The 22811-nt window shown below is 47.4% G+C and overlaps 1 long non-coding RNA gene across 2 annotated transcripts in view; it reads right to left on the reverse strand.

Moving 5' to 3' along the window:
• LOC141166866 (uncharacterized) overlaps positions 1 to 22811 on the reverse strand; it is a 100411-nt gene that overhangs the window by 60110 nt on the left and 17490 nt on the right. The window lies entirely within an intron of this gene.

Raw genomic sequence — 22811 nt, forward strand, 5'->3', positions numbered from 1 at the left:
AAAGAATAAAAATCAGTCCCATCCTCATCCAGAAAAGTTTGACAAATGGATTCCGCATGGTTCACTTTTTGTAATGCGAGTGCATTGCAATTTTTCTCAGCTCACATCCGTACGACAAGCGTTTTTAACATCATCTTTTACATACTGTAATACTCTATGTAACTTAAAGCTAGTTATCAAAAATAATAAAGCAATTTTATATACAGATATAGATAGAAAGATACATAGATACAGTAGATAGATATCCTGCAGATATATAATTTCACAAGCCCCTCTATATGTTATAAACTTGCACCCTTTAGTGACTTTCATGTGGAGTTTATTCTGCATCTTTTTGTGCTTGTAAATACATGAAAAAAATGCCGTAGGGTCCTCCCCAATTTTATGAAACCAGCAAAGGTAAAGCAGACAGCTGTAAACTGATATTATCAGGCTGGGAAGGTCCATGGATATTTGTCCCTTCCAAGCCCTAGAAATAGCAGCCTCCATCTGCCCCAGAAGTGGCACATCAGATGAGATGCTCCAATTCTGGTGCTTCACCTTCACTGTTACCGATGCCCTGGTGTGTTGGCAATCGAGGTAATGGGTCTTGGGCTTGATGTCAGCTGTGTTTTTGGACAATTCACAGCTGATATCAAGCCTTTGTGTTTAGTAATGGAGAGGTGTCCATCAGACACCCCTATTATTAACTCAGTACTAAATAGTAAAAAACATGCACACAAAAACTGTTTATTTAAAAAAAAAAAAAACCACTCTCCAGCTTTTTCCCTGGTTCAGCGATTTATTAAAAAAAAAACACAAAATCACATGCAGGTCAGACGTAGTCCAGCAAATCCGACATAGTCTACAAATGGAAACCTGAAAAATATAAAATGAGAGAAATAAAAACAAGACACTGTCTCTTGTTCACCAATTTATTCTGAAAAAAGGTCCCACGCAGGTCCGACGTGATCCAGCGCTTCCCACGACGTTCCGCGATTCCGTCATTCAAAGCCCATGAAGCCACGTTCTGAGGCTCCGTAGGCTTTTAGCAGCAGTCACTCCCAGCTCACGCTGCTCTACTCGAGACCTGGCGACTGTGAAGAGCAGTGACGTTACTGATGTCACCGCTTTTCAGAGTCTCCGGGTCTCGCGCAGCGCAGTGTGAACTAGAAGTTGCTGTTGTCAAAGCCTATGGAGCCTGAGAACGAAGCTCTATGGGCTGTGTATGGAGGATTCGCTGGTCTTCACTGGATTTGCTTGGACTATGTTCGACCTGTGTGGGAACTTTTTTTTGTTTAATGAAGTGGATAACGAGGGAAAATGTCAGTTTTATTTCTCTGTGCTTTGTGTGTATGTTCTTTTCAGTTCTTTTTCCATTCGCTGGACTACGTCGGATTCGGTGGAGTACGGCGGACCTGCGTGGGATATTTTTTTTTATAAAGTGGTGAACCAGGGAAAGTGTGGGGGAGTGTTTATTTAAATAAAGTATTTTTTTGTGTTTGTTATTCATTTTTTTCATGGGTTAGTAATATGGGTGTCTGATAGATAACTTCTTCCCTACACAGTTTGAAGTTGGCTATAACTGGAACAGTCTTTAGGTTTGACAGTTAGCAGGACAGCTGCAGCCTGTGGTTGACTGCAGAGATCAGGTGACTTTTAACACCACATCATCAGAAAAGCATCACCTGACCACTGCAGCCAATCACAAGCTTCTTTGGTCCTGTGGCTGGTGGAATGAAGACGTCTATATGTCCTGTGCCAGTGCTGACCAGGAAGCTGAATGCACAATATCCAGTAAGGTGCTGGTAAGTGACGGTTAATTATTTTGTTATTTTTTACAGAACCAAGTCCTTGGGGAACTTCTTTTTCCCCAATCTTTTTAATAATACATACTGAGGCACACTTTGGGCACGGTGAAAAGATATTTGGGCCTTATGGACATGTGATATAATCCTATTATGGATCATTAGATCAATCTGTCCCCGTACATATCATGTTATCAGCAGCACATCTGCAGTTTATGTGACACCCCAGGGGTCTGGTTGCCAGAGTGATAGAGATATTACGTCTGAGAGCAGGTGGGAGGTCTCTTGGTCAGGAATCCTATGCATGCCACACCTCCTGCCCAGTCCTGGGAGGGGAAGAACTTCCCCTATATAAACCTAGGGCTGAGGCAGGGTTAGTGAGTAGAGAAGAAGTAGAGACAGAGAAAAGAAGCAAATATAGGAACAGAACATCAGGAGCTCTGTGGGAGCAGTGTTACAAGGAGTCAGGGGCTGGCAGCTGCAGAGCTCGCCCTGACTGAGAAGATTTCTTACCGGACCCGGAGTCCGAGGCTGTGGGGACTAACTCCTACCCAGCAGCAGAATCCGTCAGGCAGGGGATTCCAGGTCCTCTGGCCAAGAAACCCGAAGGCACGGTCACACGCGTGGGACCAGCACCGCCGTCGTGGAGCGGAAGCTACTAGAAGGCCCCGAGTCACCGGCCATACGGGTGAGCACCACACGGTACACTCAGGGACGTGGGCTACTTATACCCGCCTCTAGCAAGGTAGCCAGAAGAGTACAGTTAGTTTGGGAGGCCTACAACTCCGCCTGGCCAGGGGAGATCCCATCTGCTCAAGGACTGACCAGGCCCCAATCGCTAGCCAGTACTCCGGGAGGGTCTATCTTTGTCACCAGTAAAGACCCTGAACTACACCGTACCGTCTCCGAGTGGTTCCTGCTACCCCCATCATCCACGTCGGCTGCCCTGAGGCCATACCCCTCCCGTTGGGGGTTATACTATCACGCTGCACAATCCTACCACCGGCCTCAGCGGTCTGCCCTGCAGCGGCAGCTCCTTAGCTGTACTCAACGGGTGGCGTAGTCGTCCAACATCTACCGCTGATACATCGCCGCTCAGTTTGACTCCCTGGGCACGGACCGGGTCACCGCCACGAGACTACAAACCTCAACAGATCCGGCTCCGGGTAAGCTCCCGCGTGCGCAACGCAGCGCGACACAGGCCCAGGGGCGCGTCAACTTTTGGCGTAGTCGGCAGGATCTCGTGCCTGCAACCACCGGGTACTGCGTGCCTGAAAAAGACTGTTCAAGCTTACCTGTGGTGAAGATTCCCGCCATCTTCAGCCTTCTTCCCGCCATCGGTGAAGATTCCCGGCGTTGGACGCCATCTTGAAGACGTCGCGCGGGAAGAAGAGGGGCGTGGACTCCGAAAGCGCGCGAGAACTGAAGCCCCGCCTCACGTCCGGACGTCGCGTAAGGTCCTGGAAGGAGCCCAGCCGACGCCGACGTCACAGGAGCGCGACGGAAGGTCCTCAACCCTGACGATCTACTGCGGAGCCGCAGCCTACGGAAGAGGATCATCGCAAGGTAGGCCACGGTCCACTAGGAGGGAGGAGGATGTCGGATACGGAGGAGAGCTTCACTGCCTCAACCCCCGCCAACGCCACCGCTGCTGCAGTCATGCCTTTCACCATGCCCTATATCCCGGGAGCGGCCTGGCTACCCCAGTACTCAGGGGAGTCACATACCCTGCATGACTTTAGAGAAAAGCTGGAAAGCCTCTTCCAGGTGTACCCCCTCACAGAAGAGCAAAAAGTGAGCATCCTGGTGGCCCAATTAACTGGGGCAGCCCGAAGGGAGGTAAAGTCCTGGCCACCTGGGGGGAGGACTGTCGCAGGGATACTAACCCGGCTGAGGGACACCTTTGATACCCGCACCTCAGCCGAGATCAAGCTTAGATTCTACGGGTGCAAACAGCGGGCAAATGAGAGTATAAGGGACTATGCCCTGAACCTACAAGAGGCCCTGAGAGCCATTAAGCAGACCGACCCTGACGGCGTGGGAGACGAGGACAGGCTGTTGACTGAACAATTTATAGAGGGTTTATATTGCAATGCCCACCGAACCCAGTTGCGGGCAATGGCCTTACAGGACCCTCATCTGGGATTTGCACAGTTCAAGGACAGAGCCATCCGGGTGCTTCGAGAACCGGCACCAAGTGGCGTTGTGACCCCCAGACGCCCCACTACCACTTACCACCAGGAGGCGGCGCCCTTGTCGGCAGGGCCTGTGGGAGCTGATGCGCAGGCTTTGAACAATGACCCGGCTCCAGACCTGCACCATCAGGTCCAAGAGCTAGCTAAAAGCGTTGCTGCGCTAACACGAACTGTGCAGTCTTTACAGGTTTCTACTCCAGGGAAGATCCAGCTGGCATCCGGACCGGAGGACATCCCGTGGCGTCGACCAAGGAGGACCCCACCGGCCAGAGGAAGACCCAGCGACCGATACAACGAGGGCGGACGACCCATCTGCCGCCGCTGTAATCAACCCGGACATATGGCAAGGTACTGTCCTTTAAACTGGCACAACCTAGGGTAGAGGGCCAACCCCTAGGAAAAAGATCATCAGGCCCATCGAACTGGCGCGACAAATATGTGGGAGGACGTCCAGTCTTGCCTGTGGTACTGGATGGCATTCCTATGTGTGCCCTACTGGACACCGGGTCACAGGTCACCACCATCCCGTACGTGCTCTTCAAGCAGTACTGGAATGACTCGGATATTACCCGCTACCCTGACGACGACTTGAGTATCATCGCCAGCAATGGTCAGCCCGTGCCACAGATCGGATTTAAAGAGGTGACCATTAAAATTGGTAGAGTTGAACTGGCAGCACAGGGACTGATCATTGTAGACATTGACAAACACGAGAGTCACCCAAAGATAACTCTAGGAACTAATGTAATTGAAAATTGTCTTGCAGAGGTGATTTTCCTTTTACAGCAGGTTGCCAAGAACGCCAGCTCCGGCGAGCAGCGAGTGCTCCAAAAAGAGATCCGGGCACTGATGCGACGGCAACAGGTGGAACTCTCCGGCGGTGAGATTGGTAGCGTGAGAATGTGTGACCCTTTCCCTATTGCCATGCCCCCAAAAAGTGAAATGATGATTTGGTGCCGGGCAGCTATTGGTCTGAGAGGTAGAGATTACCAGGCAATGGTAGAACCAGTTTACTCAGACAGTAGGCCCACCATCTTGACAGCACGGGGGGTGGTTAATGTACGCCATGGGAGGGTGCCCGTTCGCATAATCAATATCGGGAAGAGGGAAGTGTACCTGCCCCGGTATGCCACGCTAGCCAAATTATATACCATTAACCAAAATGCTATACAATCTGTGGAACCCTTGCCTCCATCTCACCCGGAGGAAGGTAACGGCTCTAAGAAAACAATGGAGGACTGGTGTCAGCAACTACATTTGGGTACTGACTCCACTCCCTCACACCAGAAACAGGGAGTCTATCGGGTGGTTCAAGAGTACGAGAGAGTGTTTAGTAAACACCCGTTAGACTTCGGGCGAGTCAAGGGGGTAGAACACCACATCCCCACGGGAGACCATCCTCCCATAAAAGAGAGGTATCGACCCGTACCCCCTGCACACTACCAACACGCCAAGGGGATGCTTAGAGACATGAAGGAGGCTGGGGTGATCAGGGATAGCTGTAGCCCCTGGGCAGCTCCACTAGTCTTAGTCAAAAAGAAAGACAACACCATGAGGATGTGTGTAGATTACCGGAAAATCAACCGTATCACACACAAGGATGCGTACCCCTTACCAAGGATAGAGGAGTCTTTGGCTGCTTTAAGATCTGCTAACTTCTTCTCTACCTTGGATCTCACTAGTGGGTACTGGCAGGTTCCTGTAGCAGAGGCGGACCGGGAGAAGACCGCATTCACCACCCCGATGGGACTTAGCGAGTTTACCTGTATGCCGTTCGGACTCTGCAACGCACCAGGAACCTTCCAACGATTAATGGAGTGCTGTCTGGGCCACAGAAACTTCGAGACGGTCCTGTTGTACCTGGACGATGTCATCGTATATTCTAAGACTTATGAGGACCACCTGAAACACCTGGCGGAAGTGTTCGAAGCTCTGGCAAGCTACGGCCTAAAGGTGAAACCCTCCAAGTGTCACCTCCTGAAACCAAAGGTGCAGTACCTGGGACACGTGGTGAGCGCTGACGGAGTGGCTCCCGACCCTGATAAGATCACCGCAATTAAGGAATGGCCAAGTCCCTCCAGTGTAAAGGAAGTGCGGCAGTTCCTCGGGTTGGTAGGCTACTACCGCAGGTTCATCCCCGGTTTCACCAAAAAGGCAGCTCCTATGCAGGACCTCCTGATAGGTCAGTCCCGGAAGGCCAAGAACCAGAAGCCGCCCTTCAGATGGGAGAAGTTGGAAGAAGAGTCCTTCCGCCAGCTGAAGATGGCCCTCACGGGGGATGAAATCCTGGCGTACCCGGATTACAGCCAGCCCTTTATCCTCTACACCGACGCAAGTAACATCGGGCTAGGAGCCGTGCTGTCCCAGATCCAGCAGGGGAAAGAGCGAGTAATCGCTTACGCCAGCCGAAAACTGCGACCCACCGAAAGAAACCCTGAGAATTACAGCTCATTTAAGCTAGAGTTCCTGGCAGTGGTGTGGGCAGTCACCGAACGCTTTAAGCACTACCTCGCTTCTTCCCGGTTCGTCGTGTACACGGATAACAACCCGTTGACACACCTGGACACGGCAAGACTCGGTGCCCTAGAGCAGAGATGGATGGCCCGCCTGTCCAACTACGAGTTCACCATCAAATACCGGGCAGGACGCTCCAATACCAACGCGGACGCCCTGTCCAGGATGCCAAACCTACCGGACGTAGGAGAAGATCCAGAGGGACTGGAAGAAGTCGAACTCCCCGTGTTTCACCGTCATGGGACTATCCAGTATTCCCATCGGGTAAGGAGTAAGCAAGGCGCTACGCTTAACCCCTTACCTCACTACAACTGGGCGGAAACGCAAGACAGTGACCCTGCCGTCCGGCTGGTGAAGGAGATGCTGACTCGGCCAGAGGCTCGCCTTGACCCAGACGCTCCGGAGGAAGCCAAGCAACTGTGGGCAGAAAAGAGTAGACTGTTCCTTTACAAGGGGAAGTTGTGCCGCAGGATGGTTAACTCCCGGACGCATGAACTAATCTGGCAAGTAGTGGTGCCACGACGAGACGCAGCCATGGTGATGGAGGCATACCACGATGGAGCTGGGCATTTCGGATGGAAGAAGCTGGAGTTCCTGCTGCGCGGGCGGTTCCATTGGGTAGGCATGAGGGGAACCATCGAGAGGTGGTGCAGAGACTGTGGCCCGTGCAACCTGAGGAGGAAGGACCGTGCCAGCCAGAAGACTCCCCTGCAGTCCATCGTCACCCGGCAGCCGTTGGAACTGGTAGCCTTGGATCATGTAAAACTGACCCCAAGCAGAAGTGGCTACGTCTACGCGTTAACCATCGTGGATCATTACTCCCGGTTCTTGGTTGTCGTCCCCGTCAAGGACTTAACGGCTCAAACAGCAGCTAGAGCCTTCCAGCAGCACTTCTGCCGTCCACACGGGTACCCGGACCAAGTGCTGACGGACCAGGGACCTGCCTTTGAAGCGGAGGTCTTCCAGGAATTCTGCAATCTGTATGGCTGTCGGAAGATAAGGACGACACCCTATCATCCGCAAACTAATGGACTTTGTGAGAAAATGAACCAGGTGGTAATGGATCTTCTGAAAACGTTGCCCCTGGAAGAACGCAGTCTGTGGCCTGAGAAGCTGCCCGATCTGGTGGACCTATACAACCACATCCCGGTAGGTTCCACCAACTGTACCCCAGCTTACCTAATGAGGGCGAGACCTGGTAAGTTACCTGTTGACCTGGAAATGGGAGTCCTGACACCCGAGGACACTTCACCAGAAGCAGACTGGGACACAGAGAGGCAGCAGCAGTACCGGAAAGTACAGGAGAGCGTGGAGCGAAGTCTCTGTCAGGCTAGGGAGAGACAAGAGAAAACTTACAACCAGTATGCTCCCGCTGTTCCCCTGGTGCCCGGAGAGCAGGTCTTGAAGAGGAAAAGACGGCTCCACAAGTTGGACGACCAGTGGGAGAAGGACCCGTACACCGTACTGCCCTCAAGCCACGAGAACCCGAAGGTCTGTACCATCAGTAAAGACGGAGGGGAGACCACAGCCATTGTATCCCGGGATCACCTGAAGAAGTGTCCTGAACAGCTACGGAACCCTGAAGAGGAACAAGAAGACCATCGACCCGTAGAGGAAAGGGAAGATATGGTTAATACTGTGCTCGGAGACTTCCCTCGGTCTTGGACTCAAGTCAATGGTGCAGTTGTGGTACCCGTACTCACCTTCCTCCAACCAGCATCACAAGCACCTACGGAGCAACAGGTAGAGCTGGAAGAACAGCCGGTCCAGGAGGCAGAAGACCCCACACCAGCAGATCAGGAGGATCAACCCTCTGCTTGCAGTGAGCCTGCCATATCCCTAGTGAGCCAAAGGGCCCGTAGACAGCTGCCCAATTTACCCTTGACGGCTCCTACACCCTGTAGTTCAGGGCCAGACAGTCAGCTCCGTAGGTCCACTAGGGCCACTAGAGGCCGGTTACCCGCACGTTGGAGGATTTGAAGTGTATAAATTGTTTTATTTGTGGTTACCTGTTTTTCTTGTTGCTTGTGTATAATTATGTGTTTCTAGTTGTTTATAGGAGTCGTTGGTGGATTTACCGGGAATCCTGTGTACATAGTTGGAGCGTAACCCAGGACGGACTAAAGACTGTTAAGGACTCGGGGCAGGACAGACCCCTACCTGGTTACGTCTCCCTGTTTTGGTGAAATGGACACCTTGCTTTCTTCAAAGACTGCACCCGGTTACGGACATGCCGTGACCACCTTTATGTGTTTCTTTATTGTATTGTTATTGTTATATCTTGTTATGTTTTTCTAAAATATGTTTAGTCCCGGAGTACTAAATTTCACTAGGGGGGAATGTGACACCCCAGGGGTCTGGTTGCCAGAGTGATAGAGATATTACGTCTGAGAGCAGGTGGGAGGTCTCTTGGTCAGGAATCCTATGCATGCCACACCTCCTGCCCAGTCCTGGGAGGGGAAGAACTTCCCCTATATAAACCTAGGGCTGAGGCAGGGTTAGTGAGTAGAGAAGAAGTAGAGACAGAGAAAAGAAGCAAATATAGGAACAGAACATCAGGAGCTCTGTGGGAGCAGTGTTACAAGGAGTCAGGGGCTGGCAGCTGCAGAGCTCGCCCTGACTGAGAAGATTTCTTACCGGACCCGGAGTCCGAGGCTGTGGGGACTAACTCCTACCCAGCAGCAGAATCCGTCAGGCAGGGGATTCCAGGTCCTCTGGCCAAGAAACCCGAAGGCACGGTCACACGCGTGGGACCAGCACCGCCGTCGTGGAGCGGAAGCTACTAGAAGGCCCCGAGTCACCGGCCATACGGGTGAGCACCACACGGTACACTCAGGGACGTGGGCTACTTATACCCGCCTCTAGCAAGGTAGCCAGAAGAGTACAGTTAGTTTGGGAGGCCTACAACTCCGCCTGGCCAGGGGAGATCCCATCTGCTCAAGGACTGACCAGGCCCCAATCGCTAGCCAGTACTCCGGGAGGGTCTATCTTTGTCACCAGTAAAGACCCTGAACTACACCGTACCGTCTCCGAGTGGTTCCTGCTACCCCCATCATCCACGTCGGCTGCCCTGAGGCCATACCCCTCCCGTTGGGGGTTATACTATCACGCTGCACAATCCTACCACCGGCCTCAGCGGTCTGCCCTGCAGCGGCAGCTCCTTAGCTGTACTCAACGGGTGGCGTAGTCGTCCAACATCTACCGCTGATACATCGCCGCTCAGTTTGACTCCCTGGGCACGGACCGGGTCACCGCCACGAGACTACAAACCTCAACAGATCCGGCTCCGGGTAAGCTCCCGCGTGCGCAACGCAGCGCGACACAGGCCCAGGGGCGCGTCATTTACACCGGGCGATGTGCTGCTGAGAACAAGGATTTTTGTTCTGGCATAAACAATCCAATCACTCGATGAATAGGCAGCATTTTGCTTGTTTAGTATAATGCACCCCATAGTCCTCCACATAGTATAATGCACTCCCCATAGTCCTCCACATAGTATAATGCACTCCCCATAGTCCTTCACATAGTATAATGCACTCCCCATAGTCCTCCACATAGTATAATGCACTCCCCATAGTCCTTCACATAGTATAATGCACTCCACGTAGTCCTCCATATTGTATAATGCACTCCCCATAGTCCTCCATATTGTATAATGCACTCCCCATAGTCCTCCACATAGTATAATGCATTCCCCATAGTCCTCCATATTGTATAATGCACTCCACATAGTCCTCCATAAAGTATAATACACTTGCCATAGTCCTCCATAGTGTATAATGCACACCCCATAGTCCTCTATATTGTATAATGCACATCCCATAGTCCTCTATATAGTATAATGCACGCAATAGTCGTTCATCTAGTATAAGGCACTCCCCATAGTAATCAATACAGTAACATGTAGCTCCAATTTAAGACATATAGTATAATGTATTCCCCATAGTCCTTGATAGAGTATAATGCACACCCCTTAGAGTATAATGCACACCCCTTAGAGTATAATGCAGTGCCCCCATACAGTATAAAGCAGCACCCCCATACAGTATACTGCACCCCAAAGTCCACACAGTATAATGCACTGCCCATAGTCCTCCATACAGTATAATGCACGCAATAGTCCTTCATATAGTATAGTGCACTGCCCATAGTCCTCAATACAGTAACATGTAGCTCCAATTTAGGACATATAGTATAATGCACTCCCCATAGTCCTTGATAGAGTATAATGCAGTTCTCTCATACAGTATAATGCAGCCCCCCATAGAGTATAATGCAGCACCCCCATACAGTATAATGCAGCCACCCCATAGAGTATAATGCAGCTACCCCCATAGAGTATAATGCAGCCCCCCAATATAGTATAATGCAGACCCCACAGTCCTTCAGTATTATGGCCACCACGTGCTCACTGATTAAAAAAAAAAGTATGCTCACCTCTCCTCGTTCCCCCGCTGCACCGGTCTCTGCAGCGCATCTCTTCAGCAGCTCCACTGCCTGGCACAGTATGGCTCCAAATAAGTGACATCATCGCACCCGCAGCATCAGACACAGAGAGGGAATGATGGGAGAGGGAGTGTCCTCTATCGTTGCTTTCAACTGTATCGGCATCTATGATGCTGATACAGTTGAATGCATAATGTGGGTAAGGGGAGGGGGTGGCGCCGGACCACCCTGACTCGCAGGCCCCATAGCGGCCATGTGGTGTGCTGCTATTAACGGCATGCCACTGGAGGAGTTGGGGCCCGAGGCAAATTCCTAGTTTGCCTGCCCCTAACGCCGGCCCTGCCATTGGCCACTAGATGTCCCCACAAATGCACTTCAAGGCTTCACCTTACAACTTAAATACACATATTGTCCTCTGGGTGCCACTGTTAGTTAACTCCTATGTTATAGCATTAATATGACTATACTATTATTAGTTTATGAGATTAACTTCCCATGCATTAGCGGCATTGCCCATCGCTATCATGGCAGCCAATGATGGATCGGAGGCTCTGCATATGGATACACATGCTCAGACGGTCGCTGCAGTACACAACTGACTGACAGCTTTGAAGACAGTGCTGGTGAGCACTGGTTAGTGTGCATGCCTGCCTACCATGCCACCTGTGAATAAAATCTATTAAAGGACCTAACAGAAAGTCCATGGTAGGTAAGGATGTGAAGATGTTGATGATGCCTCGCTGAATGGCCCAAATATAATTTCTATCGGCTAAAGTATGCTTATGTAATACAATGAGGCTCGTTTTGTTCCAGAAGCACACTTTGGCCCAGATGGAAAGATATTTGGGTCTCAATCACATGTGACATGACTAGAGATGAGCAAATATATTCTAGTGGAATTGAATTCTCCCAGAAATTTCACAAAAAAACGTGTTCTTCAGAATTATTTTTCAATTTGCTGTATTTGATTTCAGCAACATGGAAGTCAGTTGCAGCCACCTGAAGAAGCCCTTGCGAAACGTGCGTTGGGGTATTGTGGTTTACACTCTGGGACATGAATAAGGTGCTCTAACATTCTTTACATGCCATATCAGCATATGTAGTGTTTGTAGTTACATGGTTTCAATTATTATAGGTGTGTATACATATACACACAACATACTTAAATAATTCTTTATTCCCTGATGGGTTATGAATTTATATCACCACCACTCTGACATTCTCAACATTATCTATGATAAAATTTTACTCTCACTTTTTGACATATTTATTGTGGGCTGTATGTAACTCCATGCACATGATACATAAAATTACTGCTGTTACTTGCATTTCATCCATGTACCCCTTGTTGTCTCCTGTATTTTGAGCTCCATCTGCGATCCTCATACATTATGATGCATGGAAATTATTCCTATATGCCAATTGCTAGATAGTATGGCTTTTTGTATTTTAGATTAATAAAATTAATATCTTTTTAAATTGAACTTTTGGAGGTTGTTGATTTCTTATTCTGTATATGGTATATTCATTGTGGAGTCCTCTCCTAATTTAATGATACTAATGGTCCCATTTCCTGCAACCACCATTCTTCAGAACGAAGAAGGCTAGGCAAATAGTTAAAAAAAAAATAATCTTAATAATACTCATCTCACTGCTCACCTATCCTGCCATCTCCACTGTCCGCTGTCCAATTAGTCTAGAGTCTGCGCATTGTGCCGTCATGGCGCTCTTTGTAATTTTACAACTTTACAATGTGCGTTGCCCGAGTGGCAGTATGGGTGTGTGCGCAGTCTAGCTGGAGTAATTAGCTCTCTACTTTGGCCAATGGGACAGCGCCACACCCTACTAAAACTCCCAGCTTACTGCTGGGAGTTGCCAGTTATAATTCATACTAGTTCTGGTCTACTCCTGCCGCTACCATGATTGCTTTTTTTATACAGTACTGACCAAAAGTTTGGACACACCTTCTCATTTAAAGATTTTTCTGTATTTTCATTACTTTGAAAATTGTACATTCACACTGAAGACATCAAAACTATGAATTAACACATGTGGAATTATATACTTAACAAAAAAGTGTGAAACAACTGAAAATATGTCTTATATTCTAGGTTCTTCAAAGTAGCCACCTTTTGCTTTGATGACTGCTTTATACACTCTTGGCATTCTCTTGATGAGCTTCAAGAGGTAGTCACCGGAAATGGTCTTCACTTCACAGGTGTGCCCTGTCAGGTTTAATAAGTGGGATTTCTTGCCTTATAAATGGGGTTGGGACCATCAGTTGTGTTGTGCAGAAGTCAGGTGGATACACAGCTGATAGTCCTACTGAATAGACTGTTAGCTGCTTTTTTCTTGCCATAATACAAATTCTAAGTAACGAAAAATGAGTGGCCATCATTACTTTAAGAAATGAAGGTCAGTCAGTCCGAAAACTTGGGCAAACTTTGAAAGTGTCCCCAAGTGCAGTTGCAAAAACCATCAAGCGCTACAAAGAAACTGGCTCACATGAGGACCACCCCAGGAAAGGAAGACCAAGAGTCACCTCTGCTTCTGAGGATAAGTTTATCCGAGTCACCAGCCTCAGAAATTGCAGGTTAACAGCAGCTCAGATTAGAGACCAGGTCAATGCCACACAGAGTTCTAGTAGCAGACACATCTCTTCAACAACTGTTAAGAGGAGACTTTGTGCAGCAGGCCTTCATGGTAAAATAGCTGCTAGGAAACCATTGCTAAGGACAGGCAACAAGCAGAAGAGACTTGTTTGGGCTAAAGAACACAAGGAATGGACATTAGACCAGTGGAAATCTGTGCTTTGGTCTGATGAGTCCAAATTTGAGATCTTTGGTTCCAACCACCGTGTCTTTGTGCGATGCAGAAAAGGTGAACGGATGGACTCTACATGTCTGGTTCCCACCGTGAAGCATGGAGGAGGAGGTGTGATGGTGTGGAGGTGCTTTGCTGGTGACACTGTTGGGGATTTATTCAAAATTGAAGGCATACTGAACCAGCATGGCTACCACAGCATCTTGCAGCGGCATGCTATTCCATTCGGTTTGCGTTTAGTTGGACCATCATTTATTTTTCAACAGGACAATGACCCCAAACACACCTCCAGGCTGTGTAAGGGCTATAAGACCAAGAAGGAGAGTGATGGGGTGCTGCGCCAGATGACCTGGCCTCCACAGTCACCAGACCAGAAACCAATCGAGATGGTTTGGCGTGAGCTGGACCGCAGAGTGAAGGCAAAAGGGCCAACAAGTGCTAAGCATCTCTGGGAACTCCTTCAAGATTGTTGGAAGACCATTTCCGGTGACTACCTCTTGAAGCTCATCAAGAGAATGCCAAGAGTGTGCAAAGCAGTCATCAAAGCAAAAGGTGGCTACTTTGAAGAACCTAGAATATAAGACATATTTTCAGTTGTTTCACACTTTTTTGTTTAGTATATAATTCCACATGTGTTAATTCATAGTTTGATGCCTTCAGTGTGAATGTACAATTTTCATAGTCATGAAAATACAGAAAAATCTTTAAATGAGAAGGTGTGTCCAAATTTTTGGTCTGTACTGTAGCTGCTAAGCGACCACGAACGCCCAGCTCCAGGTTTTCGTTGGCCCTGGGTGAAAGAGTCTTAGTGGGTCCCTTTAGCACGTAACATGATTCATGATGCACAGATATCGCAGAGAAATATATATACAGTGGTGGCCAAAAGTATTGGCACCCCTGCAATTCTGTCAGATAATACTCAGTTTCTTCCTGAAAATGATTGCAATCACAAATTCTTTGGTATTATTATCTTCATTTAATTTGTCTTCAATGAAAAAACACAAAAAGAATTGTCCTAAAGCCAAATTGGATATAATTCCACAACAAACCTAAAAAAGGGGGTGGAGTATTGGCACTGTTTGAAAGATCATTTGATGCTTCTCTAATTCGTGTAATTAACAGCACCTGTAACTTACCTGTGGCACCTAACAGGTGTTGGCAATAACTAAATCACACTTGCAGCCAGTTAACATGGATTAAAGTTGACTCAACCTCTGTCCTGTGTCCTTGTGTGTACCACATTGAGCATGGAGAAAAGAAAGAAGACCAAAGAACTGTCTGAGGACTTGAGAAACCAAATTGTGAGGAAGCATGAGCAATCTCAAGGCTACAAGTCCATCTCCAAAGACCTGAATGTTCCTGTGTCTTCCGTGCGCAGTGTCATCAAGAAGTTTAAAGCCCATGGCACTGTGGCTAACCTCCCTAGATGTGGACGGAAAAGAAAAATTGATGAGAGATTTCAACGCAAGATTGTGCAGATGGTGGATAAAGAACCTCGACTAACATCCAAACAAGTTCAAGCTGCCCTGCAGTCCGAGGGTACAACAGTGTCAACCCGTACTATCCGTCGGCGTCTGAATGAAAAGGGACTGTATGGTAGGATACCCAGGAAGACCCCACTTCTTACCCCGAGACATAAAAAAGCCAGGCTGGAGTTTGCCAAAACTTACCTGAGAAAGCCTAAAACATTTTGGAAGAATGTTCTCTGGTCAAATGAGACAAAAGTAGAGCTTTTTGGGAAAAAGCATCAACATAGAGTGTACAGGAAAAAAAAGAGGCATTCAAAGAAAAGAACACGGTCCCTACAGTCAAACATGGCAGAGGTTCCCTGATGTTTTGGGGTTGCTTTGCTGCCTCTGGCACTGGACTGCTTGACCGTGTGCATGGCATTATGAAGTCTGAAGACTGCCAACAAATTTTGCAGCATAATGTAGGGCCCAGTGTGAGAAAGCTGGGTCTCCTTCAGAGGTCATGGGTCTTCCAGCAGGACAATGACCCAAAACACACTTCCAAAAGCACTATAAAATGGTTTGAGAGAAAGCACTGGAGACTTCTAAGGCGGCCAGCAATGAGTCCAGACCTGAATCCCATAGAACACCTGTGGAGAGATCTCAAAATGGCAGTTTGGAGAAGGCACCCTTCAAATATCAGGGACCTGGAGCAGTTTGCCAAAGAAGAATGGTCTACAATTCCAGCAGAGCATTGTAAGAAACTCATTGATGGTTACCGGAAGCGGTTGTTCGCAGTTATTTTGGCTAAAGGTTGTGCAACCAAGTATTAGGCTGAAGGTGCCAATACTTTTGTCCGGCCCATTTTTGGAGTTTTGTGTGAAATGATCAATGATTTGATTTTTGCTTCATTCTCTTTTGTGTTTTTTTCCTTGCAAGCAAATTAAATGAAGATAATAATACCAAAGAATTTGTGATTGCAAAACTGAAACTGAGTATTATCTGACAGAATTGCAGGGGTGGCAATACTTTTGGCCACCACTGTATATATATATGAGACCATATGCTGGTGCGGTTGGCCCTGGGTTCCTCCTAATGCAGGACAATGCCAGACCTCATGTGGCTGGAGTGTGTCAGCAGTTCCTGCAAGATGAAGGCATTGAAGCTATGGACTGGCCCGCCCGTTCCCCAGACCTGAATCTGATTGAGCACATCTGGGACATCATGTCTCGCTCCATCCACCAACGTCACGTTGCACCACAGACTGTCCAGGAGTTGGCGGATGCTTTAGTCCAGGTCTGGGAGGAGATCCCACAGGAGACCATCTGCAACCTCATCAGGAGCATGCCCAGGCGTTGTAGGGAGGTCATACAGGCACGTGGAGACCACACACAATACTCAGCCTCATCAGGAGCATGCGCAGGCGTTGTAGGGAGGTCATACAGGCACGTGGAGGTCACACACAATACTCAGCCTCATCAGGAGCATGCCCAGGCGTTGTAGGGAGGTCATACAGGCACGTGGAGGCCACACACAATACTGAGCCTCATCAGGAGCATGCCCAGGCGTTGTAGGGAGGTCATACAGGCACGTGGAGGCCACACACAATACTCAGCCTCATCAGGAGCATGCCCAGGCGTTGTAGGGAGGTCATACAGGCACGTGGAGGCCACACACAATACTGAGCCTCATCAGGAGCATGCGCAGGCGTTGTAGGGAGGTCATACAGGCACGTGGAGGCCACACACAATACTGAGCCTCATTGTGACTTGTTTTAAGGACATTACATCAAAGTTGGATCAGCCTGTAGTGTGTTTTTCCACTTTAATTTTGGGGGTGACTCCAAATCCAGGCCTCCATTGGATAATAAATTTGATTTCCATTGATGATTTTTGTGTGATTTTGTTGTCAGCACATTCAACTTTGCACAGAACAAAGTATTCAATGAGAATATTTCATTCATTCAGATCTAGGATGTGTTATTTGAGTGATCCCTTTATTTTTTTTCAGCAATGCGTGTGTGTGTGTATATATGTATATGTGTATATATATATATATATATATATATATGTGTATATATATATATATATATATAATAGCAGAATGCAAAGATTTTACTTACTTCTTACATTACATGAGCGATATCTATTGTAAATTCTACAATAGCTCAGGAACCGACGAATCCTCACAGCGCACAGTGCAGACCGGACGGTATAGTCCACCATACAGTATTATGGGCACCACATAGTCCTCCATACAGAATAATGGGCCCCACATAGTCCTCCATACAGTATTATGGGCACCACATAGTCCTCCATACAGAATAATGGGCCCCACATAGTCGTCCATACAGTATTATGGGCACCACATAGTCTTCCATACAGTATAATGGGCCCCACATAGTCCTCCATACAATAATATGGGCCCCATATATTGCTCCATACAGTATAATGAGCCCCATATATTGTTCTAAACAGAATAATGGGCCCCATATAATGCGCCATTCAGAATAATGCAAAAAGAAAAAAAAGGGTCTCCAGCGATGACACAGTTAAAATCCATCTTTATTGTAGAAATATTAAAATCTGTATGCACCTACCATACCATGATTAAGACATCTCGCTGAAACGTGTAGGTTTTTGTATCTTTGGATATTCCTTGTGAACCGGTGCATGCTGAGTTTAATATTTCTACAATAAAGATGGATTTTTAACAGTTTGTCATCGCTGGAGAACCTTTTTTTCTTTTTGCATTTGTCTTCACATCCAAGGCTAGGACGGCTCCGTGCGAGGCTTTATACCTCCTGGCAATCTCCATTGTGGTGAGCTGACATCCCTTCCCTACTCCCCTCTGTATATATACGGAGTAATGGACCCCATATAATGCTTCTTACAGAATACTGGCCCCCCATATAATGCTCCATGCAGAATACTGGTCTCCATATAATGTTTCTGACAGAATACTGGCCCCCCCATATATTGCTCCATACAGGATACTGGCCCCCATATAACGCTCCATACAGGATAATGGCCCCTATATAATGCTCCATACAGAATAATGGCCCCCATATAATGCTCCATACAGGATACTGGCACCCATATAATGCTCCATACAGGATACTGGACCCCATATAATGCTCCATACAGGATACTGGCCCCCATATAATGCTCCATACAGAATACTGGCCCCCATATAATGCTCCATGCAGAATACTGGCCCCCATATAATGCTCCATACAGAATACTGGCCCCCATATAATGCTCCATGCAGAATAGTGGCCCTCATATAATGCTCCATACAGGATACTGGCCCCCATATAATGCTCCATACCGGATACTGCCCCCCATATAATGATCCATACAGAATACTGGCCCCGATATAATGCTCCATACAGAATGCGCCCCATATAATGTGTTACGGGTCCGGGTGGTGGAACCTCTGTGCTTCGGTGCAAGGAGGGACCAGAGGGGCGCGACTAAGTGCCTACTCGGACTGACCCAGGTCACACGGCGGCTTAGTCGACTCCGACTCCGTGAACTAGGGAGGGACCAGGCAGGTGAACCAGGTGCCACTCTGGCACCGACCTTGTGTGAGAGCAAGTGACTCCCATGTGTCAGCTGACAAGAACTGACCAGTACAGCGGATGAGCACGGCAGGAAGGCATACGGGTGGTCCGGGTAGATCAGCAGGCTGGTGCGGCAGATAGTCAGACAGGTGCTCCAGGTAGGCAAGCTGGCAGGCACGGCAGGTAACTGGCAGGTGCTCCAGGTAGGCAGGCTGGTGGGCAGAACTGTTAGACAGACTGGCAGGCTGAACTTTAGACTGACTGGCAGGCTGGACAGTTAGACAGACTGGCGGGCTGGACTGACAGGCAGCGGGACCTGAGGGCTGAAGCAAGTGATAGCACACGGAACAACAACCTTGCACAGGCACTTCCATTTTGGAGGAGGTGCCTTATATAGGAGAAGTCCTCCAGCCATTGGCCAGGGACTCTTTAGTATGGCGCGCGCGGCCCCTTTAAGAGGGAGGGAGCTCGCACGTGCCCTAAGCACAGTGCCCGGGAAGCTGCGCGCGGTGCGCGCCACAGAAGCGGGGTAGCAGGAAGACGCCGGACCAGGACCGCGGCGGTGAGGCAGAGACGCCGATGCTACATAATGCTCCATGCTGTATGGGCCCCATACAAATGCTCCATGCTGTACGGGCACTTGCCCGGGTGTGCCGGTTGCTGACGCTGGCCCTGCGACCACGGACAGAGACATTTTTACAATAGGCTTGTGCTTCCCCTGCTCCAGTGTTGTCTCCTCTGACCCCCCCATCCCCGGTTATTGTTTAACCATATAATTTACTGATTTTTATAAACTGATAAAATTAATATTGAGCAGAAGTAACACCAGCCAATTGGTTTGGCCCTCAACAGCAGTCCCAGGTTCCCATTTGGTTCCTTGGGCAAATAAATTGCCTGCACGTGCTGTAATGTATATTCACACACATCAGATCTATTGCAGATATTTCTGTGGCTGTCACATACATCTTCACATGGCCCCTGTGTAGTTGCTGCAGAATTCACCCTGCTCACATGTACAGAACTGACTTTCAGTTGCTGAAGTTTCGGCAGCAGATCCGCCATGTGACATAAAGCGGATCCGCTGCAGATTTTTTTCCGCTGTCTACTAAAACTATATTCACTTACTACTATACATACTGTACATATTATATTATACATCACTATACATTGTATTGTATTTAGTTGTGAAACTTTTTGCAACAAGTTTTTAAACTTTGCAACAAATGCACAAATGTGGGATCGCCCAGCCTAAAGGACAGTTTCTTTAATGTAATTGCTGTCACATGGGTCATTTCCTAATACTGAGCCAAAAATTGACATCCGCCTTGTGTAAATGTTCCTTACATCTAGCAGTAACTTGGAAACTCCCCTCCGCCCTCCCTTGCAAGTTGTTGATGGGGGAGGCAAGAATTTACGGGAATTCATTTCTGGCTCAGTATTACACATTGCAAAAAAAATCATCTGATCCATATGACTGCACTTGTATTGTGACCAATGTGACAATATCAGAACGTTTCCTGCACAGTATTTATAGGCCTGTAGTAAAGCATAATACTGTAGATAAGAACAAAATCCATATATTGTACAATCATGTATTCCAAAGAGCATTTACAATGACTGAATTCAAGACATGGTATCTGGGAGTCAAAAACAAAAGTAGCAGCCAAAGTAATACGATAAAAAGACTAAAGTACTCACTTCTTTAAATCTCCTGCCGCTCTGATTCCCCAGTGGTCCCAAGGCAGAGTTAGTGAATGTCCACCCTTTACTTTTTAATCCTTATCTATGTCGTAATTTGCTGAAACAATAACTCCTTCATCAATATAAAATTAAATCATAAGATTAGACCACCACTAGGGGGAGCTTAGGAGCTTACTGCATACTAATTATACATTGATCTCAATAATAATTCTGTATGCATCAGTGAGCACGATTTTACATATGGAAGTAGTGGTAGGGCTGTTTAGTTGTTTGTCCCCCCAATAAAATGTATGCTTTTTTTTTTAAAGATCCGATGTGCCAATCATGAGAAATGTAACATTGACAACATATGTAAATCAGGCTGGAAGTGCATTTGGGGTGTGTCAATGTACTTAGACAATGTGCATTGACACACCCATAGTACTCCAGCCTGAAGTAGGCAGTCTATATTTATGTGTGTATGGTGTGTATACATGTGTATGTATAAGTATTTAGTGTGTGTATATGTGAATAGTGTATATACTGTATATGTACAGTACAGACCAAAAGTTTGGACACACCTTCTCATTTAAAGATTTTTCTGTATTTTCATTACTTTGAAAATTGTACATTCACACTGAAGGCATCAAAACTATGAATTAACACATGTGGAATTATATACTTAACAAAAAAGTGTGAAACAACTGAAAATATGTCTTATATTCTAGGTTCTTCAAAGTAGCCACCTTTTGCTTTGATGACTGCTTTGCACACTCTTGGCATTCTCTTGATGAGCTTCAAGAGGTAGTCACCGGAAATGGTTTTCACTTCACAGGTGTGCTCTGTCAGGTTTAATAAGTGGGATTTCTTGCCTTATAAATGGGGTTGGGACCATCAGTTGTGTTGTGCAGAAGTCAGGTGGATACACAGCTGATAGTCCTACTGAATAGACTGTTAGAAGTTGTATTATGGCAAGAAAAAAGCAGCTAAGTAAAGAAAAACGAGTGGCCATCATTACTTTAAGAAATGAAGGTCAGTCAGTGCGAAAAATTGGGAAAACTTTGAAAGTGTCCCCAAGTGCAGTTGCAAAAACCATCAAGCGCTACAAAGAAACTGGCTCACATGAGGACCACCCCAGGAAAGGAAGACCAAGAGTCACCTCTGCTTCTGAGGATATCCGAGTCACCAGCCTCAGAAATCGCAGGTTAACAGCAGCTCAGATTAGAGACCAGGTCAATGCCACACAGAGTTCTAGCAGCAGACACATCTCTACAACAACTGTTAAGAGGAGACTTTGTGCAGCAGGCCTTCATGGTAAAATAGCTGCTAGGAAACCACGGCTAAGGACAGGCAACAAGCAGAAGAGACTTGTTTGGGCTAAAGAACACAAGGAATGGACATTAGACCAGTGGAAATCTGTGTTTTGGTCTGATGAGTCCAAATTTGAGATCTTTGGTTCCAACCACCGTGTCTTTGTGCGACGCAGAAAAGGTGAACGGATGGAGTCTACATGCCTGGTTCCCACCGTGAAGCATGGAGGAGGAGGTGTGATGGTGTGGGGGTGCTTTGCTGGTGACACTGTTGGGGATTTATTCAAAATTGAAGGCATACTGAACCAGCATGGCTACCACAGCATCTTGCAGCGGCATGCTATTCCATCCGGTTTGCGTTTAGTTGGACCATCATTTATTTTTCAACAGGACAATGACCCCAAACACACCTCCAGGCTGTGTAATGGCTATTTGACCAAGAAGGAGAGTGATGGGGTGCTACGCCAGATGACCTGGCCTCCACAGTCACCAGACCTGAACCCAACCGAGAAGGTTTGGGGTGAGCTGGACCGCAGAGTGAAGGCAAAAGGGCCAACAAGTGCTAAGTATCTCTGGGAACTCCTTCAAGATTGTTGGAAGACCATTTCCGGTGACTACCTCTTGAAGCTCATCAAGAGAATGCCAAGAGTGTGCAAAGTAGTCATCAAAGCAAAAGGTGGCTACTTTGAAGAACATAGAATATAAGACATATTTCAGTTGTTTCACACTTTTTTGTTAAGTATATAATTCCACATGTGTTAATTCATAGTTTTGATGCCTTCAGTGTGAATGTACAATTTTCATAGTCATGAAAATACAGAAAAATCTTTAAATGAGAAGGTGTGTCCAAACTTTTGGTCTGTACTGTATGTGTGTAACATGTATATACATGTATGCAATGTTTATATATGTAGTGTGTATATGTGAAGTGTTTTTAACGTGTGGGTATATATTACATATATGTAAGAAATGTGTATATGCATGCAGTGTTGGACTGGGATGCCAAGGGGCCACCAGTAACATTGACTTTGGGGGGCCCACCT

Source organism: Phyllobates terribilis, unplaced genomic scaffold (assembly GCF_046119375.1).
Source record: "Phyllobates terribilis strain yellow unplaced genomic scaffold, ASM4611937v1 Scaffold_11__3_contigs__length_659146591, whole genome shotgun sequence".
In the NCBI taxonomy this organism is placed as follows: domain Eukaryota; kingdom Metazoa; phylum Chordata; class Amphibia; order Anura; family Dendrobatidae; genus Phyllobates; species Phyllobates terribilis.